This window comes from Dipodomys spectabilis, unplaced genomic scaffold (assembly GCF_019054845.1).
Source record: "Dipodomys spectabilis isolate Male_0828 unplaced genomic scaffold, ASM1905484v1 ptg000327l, whole genome shotgun sequence".
Classification (NCBI taxonomy): Eukaryota; Metazoa; Chordata; class Mammalia; order Rodentia; family Heteromyidae; genus Dipodomys; species Dipodomys spectabilis.
The window spans coordinates 2,522,290-2,540,389 of record NW_024871004.1 but is presented as its reverse complement, the minus strand read 5'-3'; the positions used below and the strand labels follow the sequence as shown (position 1 = coordinate 2,540,389).

General features: G+C 32.9%; 1 non-coding gene across 1 annotated transcript; it reads left to right on the top strand.

Moving 5' to 3' along the window:
* Positions 1–962: 962 nt before the first annotated feature.
* LOC122128275 lies at positions 963–1,069 on the top strand. Its single transcript, XR_006151399.1, has one exon. It is a non-coding gene; the product is annotated as a U6 spliceosomal RNA (small nuclear RNA).
* Positions 1,070–18,100: the final 17,031 nt, after the last annotated feature.

Here is an 18,100-nt window from a genome sequence, read left to right as displayed (position 1 = left end):
GAGAAGTACAAGTTGTCATGTCGAAAATGAGCTTTACAACATTGGTTGGGAGGAGGATTGGGTGGGGGTCGGGGGGAGGCTGGGAAGGGATGTGAAGGGTAACAAAGGAGGAGGTTGCAATACTTGATAAAAAATGTACTCATTATCTTGCCCATGTAATGTTACCCCTCTGTACATTTTGTTCACAATAAAAATAAAAATAAAAATAATAAAAAACATTACCAATTTAAGGCCTAATAATGAAGAGAAATATATGGACTTCTCTTGTAACTATGAAAATATTTGGTGATAAAATGGCAGGTAGACAGGCCAAGACATTAGGTAATCATGAATATGAACAATTTTTCACTTTCTTGGTTTTAGCTACATTTGAAATGGTAGGTATCATAAACAATCATATTTTGATAAAATGTCTTCTAGTATGAGCAGTTCTGGCTGAACTGTTCATCTCTCTATGATCCCTTGTAACTAAGATTAGATGTGTTCCACTAATACAATCTATGCTGTCAGAGTAAGATATTCTGGTTGGTCTATTCCTACATGGAAGAAGGGTAAAGGGTCAGGTAGACATTTGTGCCAGTAAGACCTCATTTGGGAAAATCTCAGCTGCATATGTTTAGAAGTAGCTCTTAAACAAGGCTTACTTTGAATCCATTGGCTTCACAGAGCTAACACAGTTGGATAAATAAGTACTTGAAAAAGCCGTCTCCTTTGGACTTAGCTATTAATACTTGAAAGTTTGATCAAATTCTAAGTGAAAAAGACTTAAAATAGTCATTGACAAAAAAATTGCAAATGTAAGCAATCAACTGTACAACATATTTTTTTCAACTATTCACAGAATTTTAGGGAAATAAGATTAATAGCATTTTTAGGAACAATAAGGTTTCCTTGTTACAAATAGGCACCTAAGCATATAAGCCTGTATAAATATTTCATCATTAACTACTAAAATTTACAGGATGCTACATTCTTCAGCAGCTTGTATACCAAAATTACAACAATACAGAGATTAACATGGCACTTGTACAAGGATGATATGAAAATTTGTGAAGTATTCAAAATTTTTCATTCTTCAGATGCAAGAAATGAAAAACAGCTATTAAAAAGTTGATTACAAAATTACAAGTGTAACAATACACCTAATTCATATAATTAAAAGTTACTTTGACATCAGTGTATTAAATTTTCACCTTAGAAAGGCCTTTACATAGCATGACCTTTACACAACTTTTGAAATTAGACAACATTGTTGTTTTATCCCAAAGAAATATAATACTAAAAGGACCTAGGGGAAAAAAAAGGAATCTTAAACTGTTTCTGTATGGAATGCAATCTGAAAGGACACATTAATGAACCTATATGTTATAAAACAATGTAGAATTCAATGTATTATATCTAGGAGAGAATAAAATAGATTATGGACACTATACAAACATAGAATATAGAATATTTTAAAATATACTTTTTCAGACAAACACCGGAAATATCTTTAGTTTCTATGCTACTCATTTCAACAGATAAGTTAAAATTATTTCCGATCAACAAAATCACAAACTCTGCATAAATCATTATAGATGTATACAAAAACTCTTGAATACATTTTGACATCAAAAGCAGACAATTCACTTTGAAGAACTCCACAGAATCCATGAATTGTTACTATAAGATATTGTTGTTATTTGGATTGTGAAAATATGTTGTATTAACAAAAAGGAATTAATGACATTTTTGAAATTTAAGAAAATTAACCGAATCATTAGGATTTAGGAGAACAATTTGTACAGCCTTCCACAACTTCAAAGAGGTAGTGATACATACTTATCCTTTTGGTAATATCAAATGCAGTTTCTTCCAAGTGGTTCTTCAGACCTGGTTTGACATATTGGTTCAACAATTCCAGTGTATTTTTGCTATCTCAATTACCAGCAGCAAGATGCAAGGGGGTCAAAAAGCGTTTAGTTTGGGCATTGGTATCTGCATCATGAAGAAGAAAGAAGCCACTCTGGTATTATTACACGTATATGCACTGTGCAGGGGTGTCCAGCCATCTACAGTTCTTGCATGTGCCCCTTGAGCCACGAACTCACGGACAATGTCTAAGTGTCCACTGTAGGCTTCCCGATGAAGAGGGGTATACTCATCGTCATCCCTAGTATTCACATGAGTAGCCTTTTTGGAAAGTATTCTCTGCACTGTAGTAAGCTGGTTATTTTCAGCAGCCCAAAGAAGAAATTTGCTTGGATCCTTCTCCATTTTTTTTCTTGCAATTTTTATCATTCCTCACATTTTCATCTTGTTCCTCATCTTCATTAGAATTGCCTAACCAGACACATTGTGTGCGAATGGAAATGAGGTGTCCATGTATTTCCCTAATAGTTCATGTTGGTTGAACTGGTCAGAAATATCTGGTGAATTTTCTGCGTATGTTTTTTCACCATGATTTATTTTCTTTTTCCATTTTTACTATTCGAAATTATTCTAACTGGAGATTAGGGAATAAATGGAGAGCAGAGGAAAGATGTTCCTCCATAGTCAAAGGTACAGACTGAAAATGAGGACCAGTGGTGTCCTCATGTGCAACTTATTCTAGGAATGAGAAAATGTGAAATAATGCCTCCTATATAAATGATTTGGGAAATGGCAGTGCAGAAAGTGAAATGATGCAACCCAAAATATAAAACAATATAAATTAGGATAATTATGGATCAATCATATTATCTATGAGAGCCATGAAAGACAGAGATGAGCTATCCACAAAATCCATGCCTCTGATCAATTTATAGAACAAGCAGAAATTTTTTTTTAAAAAAAGATGGAAATAGAATTTATGTATTTACTTGAAATTAGTAAATACCTTTTTAATAGCCTACATAAGAATCTAAATCCTTGATAGCACTAGTAACAGATCTGACTGAAATCAGTTGAATCACACTTTTCCTGTACAATGAAGGAATAGGTACAGGCTAGGAAAGCAGCTAGAAAAGGCAGGCTGATTGTATCTGTGAGAAAACTTTGTGGAAACTGGTATTGAGGATTACTTACTGGTGACCCACTTGCACTGGAAGCATGATTCTGACCTCTTGCTTGCTGATTCTGAACTATTGCTTTGATCATTATATTCTCCAAAAAGAAAAAGTCAGAATTGATAACAAAGGACTACTAATACAGTTTGACTTTTCATTAAGCATATTCAATCATCAAAATCACACGAAGACAATAGACAGGCCTATTTTTTTTAGATGAAAACAAGTGTCTTTAAAAAAACAAGGAATTTAAGTAGTCTTCCAAAGGACTTCCATTTTACTTACTGCATTATACATTTTTCCTAATGTTGAGTAACAATAAATAATGGATCTATTAGAAAGCTCTTAAAGCTCGTCTGTTCAATACTGAGTTCTCTTACACTATATTATGGTATTTTTTTGTATGGTCTTAGGAAGAAATTTACTTTACTAACTTGAATTTGTGACAGGACAATATCATGACTGTACATCTTTCTTCTATACTCTCAGTTTTACATTATTATCTAAATATATGCATTAAAAAAGTATAGAGGAAAAAGTAGAAGCCACACTGGTGGATCATGGCTTTAATCCTAGCTAATCAGAAAGAAGAAATCTGAGAATTGTGGTTTGAAACCAGACCAAGAAAAAAAAGTCCATTAGATCTTGATTTGAAAGTAACCAGCAAAAGCTAGAAATGGAGCTATGGAGCTAGAAATGGAGCTATGGTACAAGCAGTGAATGCTAGCCTTGAGAAAACTAAAACAAAAAATTGACAAATTCTGAGACAGAGCCAGGCCCTGACTTCAAGCTCTAGTATTAGCATCAAACTAATTAATTAATTAATCAATTAAAAATAAATTAAGTGGTCACATGTGGAGAAAATGCTCAGGGATATCACCCAGGCTCTTATTTCAAAAACTACAATCTACCGAAAAAATCTATTTAAATAATACCTGTGTAAATAGAGTATTTTCATCACCCAAATGCACATCCATGCTCAGTTATTTTTGCAAGGTAACTCTGTTATGTCTGGAGTACCACATAACATTATCACTTAAGTAGAAAGCATTGAAACATGGGTTCACTGTATCTCTCTAATGGATTTTTCTCCCCACAAATACTCAAATCTTACAATTATTCCAATTCTTTGAAGTCATAGCTTTTTTCTTTAACATCCATAATATTAAAGTTTGAATTTAGTGTCTTGTGTCTCCTAAATGGGTGTTCTTACCAGTTTGTCATGCCCCCAGCCCTAAATTATCCAGATTAATTTTCAGATAGAATCTGGCTTCCTACTTGTGTATGATCATGGGCTCAGTCCACTTGATGTTATTCTTCCTGGAATTTAGATTAACAGGTGTCTGGCATTGTGTACAGATCTTTATGTCCAGTCTGGGCTTTAACCACTATCCTCACAACAGTAGACTCCCATATAGTCAGGTTTTTCATAAGCTTACCATAGCTGATTTTTTAAATAAATCTTTGCATTTCCTGCAGGTTCTTGAGTACTGAATTAATTTGTGTTTTCTTTGGGTTCGTTTGTTTCATTTGAATATATGTATTCAGTGGTTCCTCATTTTTCATTTGGTTTCTTTCACTCAAGTTCTTACCTAAAGTGCTGAGAAACCAATTCTTCTTTCTCAAGATAGTCAAGCTGAACTTTATTTATTCCAAACCAATTTCAGTAATATTTAAACATCTTCATATCTAGGAATGGTACACAAATGCTTATCACTGAGAAGGGTCTTTTTATTTTCACAGCATCTTTGGCATTCACAGACTTATCATGAATTATACAAATATAATAAAACTCAGATGCTTGCCAGGAGGAGAAAAACCTATTACTAATTGTTTGACAGAGGCTTCCCTTCCCGTGAATGAAATACGCTGCTTGATGCAGGATTTCACAGAATCATATTGCTAGGGAGAGCCTAAAAAATCAGGTAACACTACAGAGTTGAGGGAGATTACTTGACCTCCTGAATAATTTACTTTTATGTCAAATAAAAGCAGGCTTCCAAAAAGAGAGTAGACTTTTGAGAAACATGATGAGTTGTATGTAAATAGGTGCTTAGCTGACTTTGTTGATTGGTGAACTAATACAGGGAAATAAAGTACAGCACGGTAAAAAAATAAAGAACTCTGCATTGAAATAATCATTTCTGTGTGTGTGTGTGCATGCACATATGTGCGTGTACACACACATGCATGTGCATTGCTCATGCATGCATTATACATTGCTGAGGCTTGAGAGTGCCTAGACTCTATCCCAAAGCTTCTGGTCAAGGAGAGTGGTCTACCACTTAAGCCACTACTCCACTTATGGTTTTTTGGAGATAATCACATGTATTGTCATGATTGGACTGGCTTTGAACGGTGGTCTTCAGATCTCAGCCTCCCGAGTAGCTAGCTAAGCTGATTCAGTCTCTGAGTAGCTTGTTAAAATGCTGCCTGTACTCTATGCTTCACTGCTGTTTTATACTTTTCCTGAGGTAATCACAAGTCTAAGTCATATATGTCTAATTGTTTAAAAATATTTACTTCTTGGCACCAGCGCTCCCAACTGTACTCTTAACTACTTAGGAGACTTGAGAACAGAACCCAGGCCACATTTTAGTGGACTTCCTTAATCTATAACTGGGTGCATTGGATCATTTCCACCATCTTGCACTATCTAGAGACTAAAATTGGAAGGACTGCAGGATCAAGGCCAGCCATGGTAGATAGTGCAACTCTGATGCCTTTGATGATGGGAAGGCTAAAAGGACAGATCAGGTGCATGTTCTTGTGGAAAGGGAACCCCTACCCTAAAATTAACAACTGATATGATGCCTGCCTAGCAAGAACAATACACCAAGTTGAAATCCCCACCAAAATAAGTATATACCTTAACATCCAAAAACATATAGCATCTGTTCTTTGCTCTAATATAATCTTTATCTGATTATCATATGATATGGCAGAATAGTTTCTTCGTTAAACTTATGATATATTTAAAAGAACCTAGAAAATTCTTCCTCTCTTCTTAAGTGCAAACGAATGGCAAATTGCCTCATTTGTTACATATTTGACTACCACTAAAAATTCTTCTAATGATTATTATAGTAATATATACTGATTTATTACTTTACTGTGTAACAGTTTTTAAACTTTTTGCTTCTCTGTTGAAGTTTAAGTATTTAAATTGTATCATCAAAATATATTCCTTGTGTACTTGGGGCAGTTCTTTACTAAGTTTTTAACCAATGGGTTCTAAGAATTTTTGTTATTGTTAAAATATTGTACAGAGTGGTTACAATTACATGGGCAAGACAATGAGTACATTTCTTATCAAGCATTGTTGCCTCCTCCTTTGTTTCCACTTCCCATCCGTCCTCATCCCCTCCTCTACCCCCCAACCCAATCCTCCGCCCCTCCACAGCCAAAGTTGTAAAGTTTGTTTTTCGACATAACCTCTTGTACATCTCATTGTTGCAATGGGCCCACCTGTATCCCTATTTAAATTATTTGTTTTTTCCCTTCCCCTCCAAAAATTATACCAACAGCAAATACAGTGAAAGCAAGGGTTATACCGTGGGGGAGGGACATATAAAACAACAAAGAAATAATGTCATAAATATGTTGGAAATAATCGCATGAAAGAAAAAAAAATTGAATACTTATCTTGAGGTTCATTTCATCTAACATGAACTTATCTGACCTTTCCTAATTGACTCAGACAAATACTAGTTATTGCAAATAAGGGAAAACATGGAACCTATGTTTCTTTGGGCCTGGCTTAATTAAGTCAATATAATTTTTTCAAGTGTTTCCATTTCCTAAAAAATGGGGCAATGTCATTTTTTCTGATGGAGGAAGAGCATTCCATCTACGAATTCTTAATTGGTATATTCTTTGGTTTATTTTTAATTTCAATTTAATTTTATTGTAAAGGTAATTTACTTAGGGGTTACATTTTCATAAGTAAGATAATGAGTACATTCCTTATGGAAGGAACATTGTTATCTCCTCCATCAATTTTTTTGTACACTCATACAACTACTGATGCTTTTGCAATAGCTATTGATCAATGGGTACTTTTTCTTTCTTTGTTCATGCATTTTTATTATAAAATTGATATACAGAAGGTTTACATTTACTTGTCACCTAAAGAGTACACTTCATTTTATTTTCTAAATTTCAAATTTTGAACTTAATTACTTATTTTCTTTTGTTTCATTAGGGTAATTCTTTTTTCAGAGCTGTAGGATTAGTTAATTTAATTGCATGATTTTCACACATGTAAATTAATCAGACACATATATTTTGCTTTTAAAATATTTAACATGTGAATAGATAAAATTATTTTCTTAATTTTATATGGTTGGTGAATTTAAATAAATTTATTTTCTTATAGTTCTAAACATATTTTTCCAGGTAACAAATACTAGCTGTATTTTCAAGAAACACATACTTTATTAAGAAAGGCTTCATTATCTGGTCACTTTTTGAAAATTTACTTTCTTGTACTTGAATTAAAAAAGTTTGAGCTGGGCATGGTGATTTGTGGCTTCATTTTCTAGCTATAGGAGGAACTGCAAATAGGTTTGTAATTCAGGAGAGCCTGGGAAACTATGAGACCTTATTCTAAAAATATCCATAGTGAAATGATTAGAGATATAGCCATCAATAGCAAGATATGGAGCACGCACCTGGATATCATATTCTAAATCTTGAGTTAAAACACCAGTAACCTCAATCTTTTGTCAAAATAAAACGATACATGTTTCAAAATGTTTATTACTTAAAACATGTTTGCAAAGGTTCTCATGTGTTCTATTTCTTAATTTTCAATTTACTTATTCTATAAGATTCCAAGTATATTGTCTTTTATTTCTCCTAAACTTTTAAATAGTATGAGCAATATTATTATTTCATATATTAACCTTCTTTTAGTATTTGTGATAAATTCCTCGGTTTAATATAATAATATCAATATTCTAAATGTGTGTACGTGGTGTGTGTGTGTGTGTGTGTGTGTGTGTGTGTGTGTGTGTGTGGTTGTGTGTGTGTGTATGTGTGTGTGCTTTGTGTGTACTTTGTAATGATGAGGGGGGGGTCAGATCCATGGTTTCACATATGCTAGGCCAAGGTTTTTGCACTGCACTATACTGTCTAGTTGTAATGTAGTGTTTTAAATTATGACTTTTAAATTTTCATTACTAGTGACTTTTCAAAATTATATATGATAAAATGTGATCCATATTCTATCCACGTTAGCAAATTTTACTGTTATTTAGAATATTTCTACTGCCTTTCCACTTTCAAACCCTTGTGTTTGTTATTGATAAAGGTTTTACTTTGCTTCTTTTCTCTCTTCATTTTGCCATTAGACTTACTTATTCTTTCTCTTATTTCTTTGGAAAATAATTATCATATTCCTATTACAATTTCTTTACATTGTAAGAGGTCTATACAATGCTTTATTTTTTATTTTATTTTTCCAATCTTCTCTGACTCTCAGCCCACACTATTAGGTGGATTAAAAAGAAACTTGTTTCAGGACAGTTGATTATTTTCCTGCTTCTCTTCTCTGTCGTCTTTCTGTCTTTTGAAACAAAATACTAATGGCATACAGCTCCTATATGGTCCATCATTCTGTCCCCTCTCACTGTCCTCTGTAGTACAGCTCTCAAGTCGTTATCATTCAGGTATATTATGCTGTAGTGTTATCTAAATTTTAACTCATTCCTAAATTAATTTTAGTGGCTTCAAGCATTCTCTAAAGACATTTTTCTATATATAATCTCTGGGGCCTTGTGTTTTCACAAGGTGCAAAATATGAGTGACTATCAAACATCTAGATAACTGTGTTATTGGATATTGGTCCACCCGCTCAATAAACTCACATGTAAGTTCAAGGAATACAGATCATTCAGAACAATCTTGTAAAATGGTGTAGCTTGAGACCTCATACTAGATTTGAATCTTATTACCATGTTTAGTAGTGAGGACAAAATAGCTCTACTATAAGAACAGACACCCAGAAGAATGTAAAAGATTTATTAAAAATAAATTCTGAGTTTTATGGTCAAAAGATTTTTAAAAGGATGCCATGCACTTTATCAAATAAAAATAGAATTCTAAATAGGTGTTTTGGCACTATTGCTTCTCTACATTTAAAGAATGATCTTGGACTACTACCTTAAACATTATACAAAAATTTAAAATAAAAAATGATTATCAAACTAAATGTGAGATATAAAAACTGATAATATGTAAATGTAAAAATTCATGGCATTGGATCAGTAAAGGTTTCTAAACATTTGACATGGAAAACATTAGTGGCTAAAGAAAAGCAAGAATAAATGGGTTAATATCAACTGATGACCTTTCATAATTCTATGAAAAAAGTGAAAACATATCCAACGGATAGAGGGCACATATTTGTTAATGCTACAATGTTAATTCGACATTGATCTTGAGTCTTAACTACTTTTATATCTTCTAATTACATATAAATTTTTTCCTAAACAGGTTATTTCTTTAAAGAACATATGTAAATTAATGGTCAATAAGAAGAGCAAATGAATTAAACTCCTCTTTAGTATCTAAGAAAAAATAAAAATAAAACTCATTTCTATGACCATAATATAAAAAGATGACAGAAAATATAGTAATGCATTTGCGGAGAAATTGATATAATCTAGATAGCAGAATGATTTGTATAATACTGCAATCAATATTGCAAGCAAGTTTTCAAGTCTTCTAAAGGTCAAAGAGAATTGTATATGATCCAGCCATTACACTTCTATGTATTAGTAAAGAGAAGTAAAAAACTTATTTGGACAGGGAATGTAGTTCTTTGACAGTGCACTTGAATAGTATGTGTGAGAATCTGGAAATAATGCCCAAAACAAATTTTGAAAAGACACACTATAAAGAATATATGGAGGACAAATTCCTGTAACTTAATTTTGTATCTATTTTAATGTCTGTTCTAAAATTTACAGCATTTGTTTTTTTATTTTATTTTATTTTATTTTTATTTTTGTGAACATACTGTACAGAGGGGTTACAATTACATGGGCAAGATAATGAGTACATTTCCTATCAAGCATTGTAGCATCCTCCTGTTTTTACCCTTCACATCCCTTCCCAGCCTCCCCCACCCCCCACCCAATCCTTCCCCCCTCACCAAAGTTGTAAAGTTCGTTTTCGACTTGACAGCTTGTACTTCTCATTGCTGCAACGGGTCCACCTGTATCCTTATTTAAATGACTCGTTTTTCCCCTTCCCCTCCACAAATTATACCGACATCAAATACAGTGAAAGCAGGGGTTATACTGTGGGGGAGGGACATACAAAGCAACAATCTTATAAATGCGTTACAAACAAATGCATGAAAAAAAGATTTAATACATATCTTAGGGTTCAATAAAATTATAGCATTTCTATTTGAAGAAATGCAAGTTTGTGAAAATTAGGCTTGGAAAACCTCTGATTGTACCATTCACTTCCAAAGCACTAAAATGTATACAATAAAAGGAGATAAATATATTACATGTGAATTTCATGTCAGCAAAAAAAAATATATATATATATATATATATATATATATATATATATATATAGTTAAAAATAATTCACACAAATTGTAGAATACCTAAAAAGATGTTTTCGTTGTTGGCTAAAAATTCTTTGTAAATTACAGTTTTAAAACTAAGATGTGATTCTGTTTATTTTGTTTATTTTGGTATTTTTTTTAGTTTATACAGAGATAACTCAATCAAAAAGTGTATGTGATGACTGGAATATCTAGGAATTATGCATCACTTATAAGTAATTGATAACATTTTCTGGAAGAAACTTTTAGCAAATGACAGAAGACTTAAGTCTATGCATGTACGTTTTACGAAAGCCATGTTACTTGCTCAATCCAATTGCTTTCCTCTTCTTTGCTAGAAAAAAGTATTCTCAAGATAAGAGCCAATAGCAGTGAAAAGAAACAAAATACACAATCATCTTGATTTATTTGTGAAAATAACAAACGAAATAAAACAATTCCAATTAAGGAACTCCAATATTAGTATCTATGAAGACGTTCCTGAATGCCAGTATCCATTGAATTTTTGGAATTTTAATTTCTACTAACATATGAAAACTCGAACAAGAAAACAAATATAGTCTTAGAGCAAAACAGCCTTGGAATAATTTTCTTAATTGTTTTGAAATTACAAAAGAATTGATACCAATAAAATGATCCTTTCCTATGGAAATATTTTAAAATGTTTATCTCTTATTATAATTCAAATAACAAACAAGAGAAATTTTATATAATCATTGCAAATATCATTTTATTACTATCATAAAATAGAATAAATGACAAGACCCAATATATTATCATTATTATTAATTCCTAAACATTACCTAAATATCTTAAGCAATCTAAATAGTCATGTCTATAACATAGAGGTAAATATTCTATACTTTTTTTTTAAATAGAAGATTTTTTTATTGTGAAAATACTGTACAGAGTGGTTACAATTAAATAGGGATGCAGGTGGACCCATTGTAACAATGAGATATACAAGTCGTTATGTCGAAAACGAACTTTATTCTATAATTGTTACTTAACATTTTGCAGGGGCATATATTCATGTTTCTTTTTTTTTATTGTGAAAATACCGTACAGAGGGGTTAAAATTACATGGGCGAGATAATGAGTACACTTCTTAACAAGCAATGTTGCCTCCTCCTTTGTTTCCCCTTCCCATCCCTTTCCATACAACCCCCCGCCCCCCATCCAGTCTTCCCCCGATGTAGGCTAAAGAAGCATTCTAAGAAATGTTCACAGCAGTTAAAAGATGTTTTTATGAAATTAATGTGATATATGCTGTTGTTATTGTTCTTGTTCTTTTTGTTCTCGTTGTTGTTTGCAAGGCTTGAGCATTGTCCCTAAGCCTTTTTATGCTCAAAGGCAGCACTCTACAACTTGAGGCACAGAGCTAACTCCTGTTTTTAGTGGTCAATTGGAGATAAGAATCTAACAAGTACTTTTATGACTGGGATAGTTTTGAACACAATTCTAAGATCTCATTACCCAGAATAGTTCAAATTATAGGCGTGAGTCAATGGCACTTGGTTTGATGTATTTTTTAAATTTTAATTATGTTTTAAGATTTTTGTTTCACTATAATGTACATCTTTCTACACATAAATTTAGGTATATGTATATATTTCTGGTGAAAACTAATCTCTAAAAATCTATGCCTTTCACCATACAATATATATGTATATATGTGTGTGTGTGTGTGTGTGTGTGTGTGTGTGTGTGTGTGTGTGTGTGTATATATATATATATATATATTTCTGAAGACAGACTCCCTCTAAAATTTTATGCTAATATTTTTTAACTTTTTCATTCAAAGATATACACTCTATTTTCCGAAAGTTTCTTAGAATAAAATAACTAATATTCCAATAGAATGTAGAGTTTATTACGTTCAGAGGAAGTTCAGATATACACATGATATTATAGTAAAATTTGCAGTATATTACTTGAAATAATTCTGTTCAAACTCATAAACACTTGTGTGTGGTGGTGGGGAGAGAGGAAGTTAATTCATACTGGTTAGGAATTTGCAATACTTCAAAAATCTATTCCATAATTTGTTATAAGCACATAGTCAAGCTACCTGATATGCTTTAGTTTTTGGTTTATTTGTTCAAAATTTTAATATGGATGCGTTCACAGTGGTAACATTAAAATTATTAATCAAAAAACAAATAATCGCAAAATCATAGATACATATCAGACTTTCAATAGTTAGCATTTTGATGTTAATAATAATTTTGATGATGCTGGGCGCTGGTGGCTCACGCCTGTAATCCTAGCTACTCAGGAGGCTGAGATCTGAGGATCGCGGTTCAAAGCCAGCCTGGGCAGGAAAGACCGTGAGACTCCTATCTCCAATAAACCACCAGAAAACCGGAAGTGGCTCTGTAGCTCAAGTGGTAGAGCGCTCACCTTGAGCTGAAGATCTGAGGGACAGCGCCCAGGCCCAGAGTTCAAGCCCCAAGACCGACAAACAAAAAAATAATAATAATTTTGATGGATACGATGATGACCACAGTGTACCCTGATAATGTCATTGTTGGGATTGAAAAGGAAAAAAACCTTCACACATTTTTACAGCTAGATTTCCCACATTGAATACATAGTAATAAACAGCGTTGGATTACATACAATAAGAATAACAAGAGGAGAGTTTCAATATCAATAAATACATTCACATAAACAGGCAGAGTCCGTAAAAACCCAAATTCCTGCAGTCTATCTAATGTATACTCACTTTTCTTGATGGTACTATTTTCTTATAAATAAAATCGTTTATTTCCACATTTTGATGGACTAAAGTGTAGTTTTCAACTTAGTGGGATTAGTTCAAATAACATTCTCATATAGATACTATTCAGTAACCAATGTTTTCAAATGATATATTGAGTATGTTCTGCAATACAGCTGTAAAGACATGACACAATTTACATAATACCACTTTCATATCTGTAGTTACCTAGAAAGGACATAGGTCTTAGAGCCAGGAGGTAAAACTTATTTTTATTTCTACATGAAACAATTTGTGACTTTATACCAACAAACTGAATTTGACTCTTTCCTTATTTGTAAGGTAAAGTGGAAAATGTAAGGTCTCTTCACTTTTCTTTATTCTTGCTCTAGAAGTCAACAAATATATTCTTCATTATTTCTGTTAGATTACATTGATTTATGCATGAGAAATGTAAGGCCAACAATCAATGTAGTGAGTAAATAATGAAACTAGAATATGTGTCTGAGCTCTTCACTCTGTGTGCTTACAAAGAGAGTAATTTGGTGATAGAGAGGACCAATATGAAAAGACTATGGGGGAAAAGCGTACTTTTGAAATGGTTGTTTTAGGACTAGGTGACAGTGATGAGTAAATGAAACAGGCTGGTGTTAGGGGCATAAAAAGAAGTACAGAGAAATCATATTGTGTAAGTCGTTATGTCGAAAACGAACTTTACAACTTTGGTGGGGGGGGGGAGGATTGGGTGTGGGGTGTGGGGAGGATGGGAAGGGATAGGAAGGGGAAACAAAGGAGGAGGCTAAAATGCTTCATATGAAATATGCTCATTATCTTGCCCATGTAATTGTAACCTCTCTGTACAGTATTTTCACAATTAAAGAAAGTCATAAAAGCTCCAAAAAAAAGAAATCATATTAGTGATAAAAACTGAGTAAATCTTGATCATTCATCTTATCTAATAGGAGGGAGTAAGAAGGGTAAGAAGAAATATAAAAGGCTTCCATATGTTTGGCTGGTAACTCTGTTAGTGATGTTCTTAGTGAAAAGAACCACAGGTGGAAATAATGGATTTAGGGGAAAAATATCTGATAGTTCTAAAGTTTATATTAAACAGATGCAAATATAGGTCTGTTTAGACATCAGCAAAATATCCACGATCATGAATAGGAAAAAAGAATAATAAAATTGGGGGCATTATTGGAGGGAAGAGGAAAAGGAAAGTTCTGACAGAAGTGGGAGCAATGTGAGTACCAGTGTGGATAAGATTGGAAGAAAGAGATACATAAGGAAACAAAAAAGTAGTAAACAGACATTGACAGAATTAAAGGAAGGAAAGAATTTGCAGGAAGATCTTGAAGGAAATATGCTATTTGGATTTGAAAAGTAAAAAGAAATAGACAAGTTCAATAAAAAAAATGTTTTGGTGAAAGTCATCTTGATAAAATTTTGAGATATGAATGTGAATCCATAAAATTCTGGATCCATGAATTCAACAAAACCTGTTGATTTTAAATGTTGTGAACAAATGCTTTTATCCTGACCTTAGAAGAATTATACAGATATAACTGTCATGAACTTTACTTAGAGGTATTCTGTGAATATTTTTTGAAGACTTATTTAGCCAGGAGTTTATAGATTGAACTACAGCACAAACCAGCCTAATTTGTCCTACAGTTCCAACGAGTGGCCCATGTATCCACATCAGTTTGAAATTTTATTGAAATATCTTTACATATGTTTGGATATCTTATCAGCCTATTCATTATAAATGTAGGAAAAGAAACACCAAGTATTAGGTTGAACATACAGCTTTACTGATGTGACTGAAGACTCCTGGAATTGATTTTTCTTTAGAATAGAAAATGCTTCAGTAGGCATTGACACATCATAACTGTCATATACTCTATTTAACTCTACTTCTTGTTAGGGATATCTCCATGCTGAAATAACCATGTCAATCAACCTGCCAGAAATTCTTATATGTAGGAAGTTCTCTTATAAACTTCAAACTTTATTGAATGGAAGAGTTCAGACATTACCTTCACCAGTAATATTAAATGCATAGAAAGATATATCATTTTGCTTTAATGCCTTTCTTTCATTTTCTCATACGCATTTGCAAGTAGGGAAGGATTCTGATGTAACAATAATACAATTGTGACTAGTACTAACACAACATCTAGGATCTAGTGTTAATTCGATACTTTCTAATTAGTTCCAGATTTTGTGAATTTTTATATTTCCCCTGTGAGCTCCAAGAAAATGTCCCTAAGGAGCCTTTCAATTCTAATATCACTGTTTGTCTCAAAATTCTTTAAATTCTACATCCTCTAATATGGGCATAGTGTTATACTGTGGAACTTTTCTCCTGAGAGAGTGAGTACTACCCTATTGTTTAACATGGACAAAGTACCTTCATACAAAAATTGGGCATGTGCAACAAGAAGTGGTAGTTGAACAATGTTCTTAGCAGTTTGTACAGATGAAATGGAAATAGAGCAACTCAGAACTCAAAAGGAATGTGCAAAAAAGACAACGGCACAACGTAGAATGTGCCAAGGAAATGCTGAAGTGTAATTTCAAATTATGAGCTCAGGTGTCACGGTGTGTTCAAAGTACAGCTTCAGACAATGTAGTTGGATATCTGGGGGGAGGGGGGTGGGGAATCTGCTTTAAACTATGCTGAGATAATTGTAAATGTAGAAGCTCCTGACTCTGACTATAATCAGCCACAACATCATCAACTTAGGGACTATTTTCCAAATTCAAATTGAGAAAAGAGGGCAAAACACAGTTAGTGTTCAGGGTGAAGTAATAGACATCACATAACTTTTCTTATAAGTCTTCATTTATTTTGGAGCATTAAAGTAGGAAAAAGCCAAGCAAATATTTTCAAGAATCTAAATTGAATGGGAGGTATGATATTGTTCTCTTTTTAACTTGGAAGTTAATGATTATGTCTTTTTATACTCTAACTTGGGGAAATGATCTGCTGTCGGTTATTTTCTTCTCTTCCATTCTTTTGCCCTTCCACTTACATACTTTTTATTTAAACACACATACTTGAAATTGCATTTCTCAATGCTTCAAAATTATCTGAACTACTTACTACTGCTGGCAGCCTTCTATATCTTTCTCAAGGGAATATTTTGTCACTACCATTTTTATCCTATATGATACTGGATATCTTTCTGCCTAATTCAGTGCAAGATATGCATTAGATTCGTCCAGATATCTCAACCATTTTACCACCATGAAATCCTATTGTACATAGAAATCATGATTTTAGAATGTCTGGGGAGGTGGCATCTGTCATTTTTGAATGACCCTAAGTAATAGTTACATGCAATCATGTTTTAAACCAATATGTCACTCAGTAAATGAATAATGACAAAATGTGGTGTATATGCAGCGGAATTCTATGCTTCCAATTCTAAATGGAAAGACTTGGAAAAATCCTAGTAAGTAAAATAAACAAGACACAAAGGAAGAGATTCCATAGTTTCTCTCAGTTGTAATAGTAGGAAATATCTAGGATAGTCCTAGCAAATGAGCAGAATGGCTTAATGGATATGTATAAGATGATGCTGAGCAAAATGACCTCCTAGAAATGGAAACAGTTGTTTTTCTTTGTGGTTGTTGTTTTTAATGTACTATGTGATTTCTTTTTTTTTTTTTTTTTTGCGTTTTCCCCAATGGTTTGTTCCCTGCAGTATTTGATTTCACTATCATGTGTCATTGTATATGCATTTATCTTAATTTGGCAAGGGAAGAGGAAAAACAAAATTTTGAGACAAAGAACAATGGGCAAACCAACTCAATAGCAATACTCACAAGACAACATGTTGGAAATTTACATTACAACTTGTGAGGGGTATTGGGGTGAAGGAAAACTGTGAGAAAAGTGAGGGAGGGGGTAAAAAGTTCTACATGTTATGTATTCACTACCTTACAATTATTGCAACCTATTCTATATATCCCCTTGACTGTAAAATTAAATTAAAAAATAAGCTACATAAAATATAATTTCACTGTATTTGTATAGTAAATATTATTCTGTTATCCCTTTCTCTATCAGAGGGTCATCAACTTGAATGTTATCAAAGTATACAATATTTTCACAATACACTTGCCATTATTTTGAAAAAAACATAATTTTAGTATTGTCTTATAGTAAAACAGTAAACAGTTCAATTCTATGGAAACTCCTAACTTTTAAAACTGAATAATTGATAAGAGAACAGAATATAAGTGTTCTTCAACATGCCTATGACTATTAAATACTCATTCTAAAATTCTGAACATGCCATACCAGAGACATTTAAAACAGTATCTGTTTGCTTTTTAATTCTGCAATAGATACAGTTTCAATGGGATGTTATGTATTTAAAAGTCAACAGAAAAAAGAGCCACATTCTGTTAGAAGATAAACCTGTGAACTATGAAATATCTATAATAATAAATTACAGAAGAGTAAACATTTGTTCATCAGAGTAAGGTATTCTGTCTTTCTTTCTTTCTTTCTTTCTTTCTTCCTTTCTTTCTTTCATTTTGTCGGTCATGGGGCTTGAACTCTGGGCTTGAGCACAATCCTTTCACTCTTCAGCTCAAGGCAAGTGCTCAACCGCTTGCGCCACAGCACCAATTCTGTTTTTCTAGTGGTTAATTGGAGATAAGAGTCTCACAGGCTTTGACTCCGAGGTTTTTGATCCATTTCGAGTTGATTCTGGTGCAGGATGATATATAAGGAGATACCTTTAGTTT